This window comes from Hyperoodon ampullatus (genome assembly GCF_949752795.1).
Source record: "Hyperoodon ampullatus genome assembly, chromosome: 11".
Classification (NCBI taxonomy): domain Eukaryota; kingdom Metazoa; phylum Chordata; class Mammalia; order Artiodactyla; family Ziphiidae; genus Hyperoodon; species Hyperoodon ampullatus.
Genome location: NC_136924.1, coordinates 97,556,304 through 97,562,303, shown reverse-complemented (window position 1 = coordinate 97,562,303; position 6,000 = coordinate 97,556,304).

Genomic DNA, 6,000 nt, shown 5'->3' with positions numbered 1-6,000 from the left:
TTTTGGAGTATGGACCCCATGAGGGATCTATTAAAGATTTTCTCAGGAGAGTTTAATCTTGCCCTTCCCCTCATCAGCCTGGTGTGTGATGAATAATAACACCCTGTACCTGAGACACACAAAACCTCGAGATCATTTCTTCCCTCTTAATCCCTTACTGAAGCATCAGATGCTGAGGAAATGCAGAACCCATAACTTTGTGGTGCCTACATTCTAAGCACTGTGCCAAGGGCCTCACATATGTTATCCTGCTTAATAGTCATTACAGATGAGGAAACATTGGCTCAGAGAAGCAATTACATGTTAATGATCTTGCCAAAGTTCTCCAGCTAGAAAGTGGCTAAGAAAGTTGGGATTCGAAACAAGTTTGGTTCTAAAGCTCTTGCTTTCTTTTTCCCTTTTCTTTCTTCTTTTCTTTTTTTCCCTTTCCTTCCTTCCTCCCTTCCTTCCTTCCTTCCTCTCTTTCTTCCCTTCTTCCTCTCTTCTTTTTTTTCTCTCTTGAATTATCCTAAGCTCTCTCACATATATTAGCCCATTTTAGGATGGAGGTCATCCAAGATGGACGGCTGAAGGGATATCACAGAAGGAGGACGGAAGTATATGTCAAATTCACCAAGCGTTATTGAAATTTAAGTAGAATGAAGGCTAGACTAGCAACTGGAGATGTTATATAATTTAAACTTCCCCTGTTTCTTAATACATTTGCCCTCAAAATTAGAGGAATCAAACAAGACGATCTCTAAAGTGTAATGTGGCCATGCAGGCAGCAGAAGAGTGAGGGGTTAGAAATACCTAGAGTCAGGACAGACTGTCTTTTGTCCTCAGCCTAATCAGAGACCAAAAAGATAACAAAAAAAAAAAAGATGAGAAATGCAGAACATAAGTTGCCACAAGTTCAATATTTCCCAAAAGTCTGTCTTTTGCAAACCACACAATGATTTTCCCATATACGCATATCACTAAAACTATTATAAACTTAATTTTTCTTTAAATTGATTAATTTGTTTTATTTATTTAAACGGATGTTTCCTTTTTTACAAAATAATATTGAACTCTAAGATTTATGCAGAGGAGTTCCCCCATGATAAATACATGACAATAAACTTTTGAAAAGTAAACACTCATGTAATTAGCATCCAAACCAAGGAATGATCACTAATACTCCAGAAGCCCTTATTCTGCCTCTTTCTAAGCACTACATTTTTTTGTCCTCAGAGGTAATCACTATCTTAACTTCAAAAACCACAGGTTAGTCTGGTTTCTTTTAGAAACTTATTGAAGATGAAATTAGATATTATGCAATCTTTTGTACCTTTTTTTTGTTCATTTGTTTCTTTAACATTTTGGTAGCCAGATTTTCCTGTTTTTGCATGCAGCATTAATTCATCAGTTTCATTTGCTATAGAGTATTTCATTGTATAAACACACTACAGTTGATTTATTTCTACATTTGAGGGGCATTTAGGTTGTTTCTAAAATATTGCTACTGCATTTTGTACATGTTTTGGGGGCCAAAGTGCAACATGCTTCTGTTGAATATATACTTTAAAGTGCAATTGCTGGGCCAAAGATAATTATATATTCAACTTCAATAAATACTTATATAATAGTTTTCTAAAATGATTGTACCTATTCATGTTGCATAGATTTACTAGAATTATTCTTGGATACAAATATTTTTATTCTATTGAAGAGGTATTTTTTAGATTTCATTTTCTAATCATTTGCTGCTAATAAATAATTAGATTGTGTGTGTGTGTGGTGACCTTATAACTACTGATCTTACTAAATTCACTTTTGAATTTAAATAGATTATCGGGATTTTCTTTTGAAATTTATACATACACAATAATGTTATCCATGAATAATGACAAGTTTATTTCTTCCTTTTCAACCCTTATTTTTATTTATTTGTTTATTTGTTTATCATCCTGAGTATGACTTCCAACTAAGCAGATAGCCTTTTCTAGTTAATGTTCTCAAGGCAAAATCTTTCAATTTTTCACCATTAAATATGTTGTTTGCTGTAGGTTTGTAGGTAGGGATGTGTGTGTGTGTGTGTGTGTGTGTGTGTGTGTGTGTGTGTGTGTGTAGATGCCTTTTATCAGATTCAAGAGATTTCCTTCTATTCCTAGTTTGCTACGTTTGCAGGTTTCATCATGAATGAGATTTGAATTTTATCAAACAATTTTTCTGCATCTATTAAGATGATCATATGGTTTTTCTTTTTTGTTCTCTTCACGTGGTAAATTGCATTGATTGGTTTTCAATATTAAGGCAATTTTGCATTCCTGGAATAAACAAAAATTGGAAATGATTTTATACTTTTAAAATATCCTGGATTTTACTTTCTAATATTTCAAAGTTTTTGCATCTATATTGGTAAGAGAGACTGACTTATACTTCTTTTTCTTCTTGTAGTGTCCTTTTCAGGTTTTAGCCTCATAAAACAATTTAGGAAGTATTCCTTCATTTTAGTCACTGATACATTGTGTGTAAAAATGATGTTATTTCTTCATTAAATACTTACAAGTGTTCATTAGTGCAGCCATCTAAGCCAAGAGAGTTCTTTCAAGAAGGTTTTAAATTTCAGATTCAAATGCTTTAAGAGATACAGGAATATTCACATTTGCTATTTATTCTTATATCACTTCGGGGAATGAGTACTTTTTCTAGGAATTTGTAAACTTTATAGAAATTTCCAAATGCATCGATATAATTTTGCTCACAATGTTCTTTCCTTAAATATTTTTATTTAAATTCTTAGAATTTGTGATTCTTTTCATTCTTGATATCAGTATTTTGTGCCTTCTATAATTTTATTGATTAGCTGTACTAGGATTAATTATAATCTAATATTAATTAGATTAGTCACTTATAAAGACATTTGAAAGGAACAACTTTAAAATTTATTCCATCAATAGTAATTTTATTTTCTCTTTCATTAATTTCGGGTCTTATGAGTATTGTTTTCTTCTATGTTACTTGCTTATAATTAGCTCTTCATTTCTAACTTCTTGAGATGATATCTAGTTAAATGATTTCTAGCTTTAATTCTTTTCTAATTTATACATTCGATGCTACATATATTTTCCTTTAATCATGGCTTTAGCTGTATCTTACAAGTTTTGTCATATCATATTTCATTGTCATTTAGTTCAAAATATTTTATAGACCTTGCAATTATTTAATTTATGAGTTATATAAAAATATGTTCCTTAATATCCAAATATTTAGGTGTTTTCTCACTGTTACTGATTTCTTAGCTTTACTGGGCTGTAGTTAGGGGAAATATTTTGTATGATTTTAAAGCTCACAAACTTTTTGAGACTTACTTTACGAATCTGCATGTTGTTAATTCTGTTAATTACTACTTGTGCACTTGGGAAAAATTTATGGGCGCAGAGTTTTAAATATTTGTTGTCAGTAAGTTCAAGTTTGTTTACGATGTTGCACAAATCTTATATAACCTTAATAATTTTTTTGTCTATTTGATCTACCACTTACAGAGGAAGATGTATTAAAATCTCTCACTATGATTGTGGATATGTCTATTTCTCCCTTGTGTGTGTGCATGTGTGTGTGTGCTATATTATATATGTATAATATATACATGTTACTAGGTGCATGGAAGTTTAGATTTTAGTGTATGGAAACTTAGTATTTTTAAATGTCCCTCTTTATTTCCAGTAATGAGTCTTACCTTATTCTCTATTTTACCTGATATTAATAGAGTTACACTACTTACATTTTGAAAATATTTTCATGGTATATGTTTTATAATCATCTTGCTTTTAAAGTTTCTTGGTGTAATTGCCATGTAATGTTTTTTTAATCCAGCTTTTTTTCTTTAATTGAGGTAGTTAGATTACTTTATTTCAATATATTCATTCATAAATATATAAATAGACATATTTGGGTCTAATTCCCTACTACCTTACTATTAGTTCTCTCTCACCTGTGCTGTGTTCCTTTTTTTCTCTTTTCTGGACTTTTTTGGAGTTAATATTTTTCCCAAACCCCACATTAGCATCTTCATTTGCTATATTCATTTTGTGGTTATCATAGAAACTACAACAGGTCAGTCTGACTTATTAAAGTTTAATATACATTAGTATTAATATGGTTTTCCAAAGAACACAAGAACCTTGGAACTTTTACCTAGTTACAGTGTCCTGCCTTTTGTGCTGTTTCTGCCATGACTTTAATTCTACAAGATATTTTGTGGTTCCATAGTGTTAGTATTCATTCACATTTGCCACACATTTAACTTTTCCTATATTTCCTCACTTTCATATGCAGTCTTTTTCCTCATTCAGGAATAAGTCTCTTTAATATTTCCTTTAGTGCAGATCTTCCAGTAATGAATTATCTCAAATTTTCATTATCTGAAAATAACTTCACATGTTTTTCAGGGATACTTTTATTAGCTAAGGAATTCAAGATTGACAGTTCTTTTCTTCTGTACTTTGATACTCTCTTGTCTTCTGAGTCCCACAGTTTCTGTTAAAAAGTCATTGATAAGTCTCATTGCAATCGAAGGTAATGTGTCTTTTCTCCCCTTGGTACTTTTACTTTTTTCTGTTTGTCTTCGATTTCCACAGATTCATTGCAGTGTGCCAAGTGTGGTTTTCTTTCTATTTATCTTGTTCAGGTACACTGAACTTCTTGAATATGTGGGCTGGTGTCTTTCATCAATTTTCAAAAATTCTGGACCGCTAAATCTTCAGATATTGCTACTGCACCATTTTCTATTTCCTCTCTTTATGGGACACTAATCATATGTGTATTAGATCTTTTCTCTGTGTATCATATGTTCTTACATCCTCCACAACATTGTTTCAAGGTAATCTTATGCCTGAATTTGTCCAGTGACTTATAGCTATGGAGGCAGTTGATTCTAATTCTTGAAATTCTGTGTGTCAGAACTATCACTTTGTCTTGATTTAAAATTTGCACCCCTGCAAATTCCTAGTTCTATCCTTTGGGGTCTTCCACAACAGCCACATTTTTAAAATTTACATCATGACCTTCTAGATATTGGGGTCTTTGCAACTCCTGTTTATTGGATGGCCCTAAGCTCCTGAGGTCTGTAATGCCAATAACAGATATTGGTGTCAGCTCTTCTACAAAGAAGGAATTAGGATGTAAATAGGAGAGCAAAGAACTTGACCCTACATTTTACTGATAGCTTTATTGCAAGAAAAAAATAAAATTAAAAATTGTACCAAAGAAACATTCCCTTAGCAAAGATAGATACTTTTGCTGTCGTTAATACAAAGGAAAGAAGATTTTTTAAAAAGATTCATTCAGGTGAGAATCTTAAAAGGTTATTTATAATGTTATGAAAAATAGAGTTGGTCTAATTAATCCTCTCTTCAGAAAGGACTGACCTTATGTCATCAAAAATAGGAAAGTGTCCATTCCACTTCTGAAGCTGTCTTTTAACCTCTATGCAATTAAAACTCTTTTCCATTTCCTACTGAAACCTTGCCTGCTGCATGTTAAGTTAATTTTCTCTTGTCTTGCCAGTAGTGCACAATGGGAACAAAATAAAGACAATGAACTATTAGAATAAGTGGAAGTAAATAATGAAATAGAGGAAAGAGGTAAAGGTAAGGAATTAAAGGGAAAAGGGGCATTTCCAGAAGGAAAGCAGGAGTTGTGTCTATTTCCTGGGGGTTGTATAGACAGAGCAGATGAAGAACAGCATCCTAGGAGTCGTGAGTTTGGGTTCCACACTCTCACTGACAAGTCTCGTTTTCTGTGTGCTCTCTGGCTGGTCCCTTCATTATCTTGAGTCTTGATAATGTTCTCTGTAAAATGAGCAATTGCACTAGGGGAATCTCAGGCACCTCGCAACTCTGAAAGAACTTAAGTCATTCATGCATTGATGCTACAATACAGCCGGTCTGTTTTCCAGTTTGAGATACAGAGTGTGGACCAGTGATTCATACTGTAAATCTCCTGCCAGTTATGAGTCCATTCCCATCTTAACCA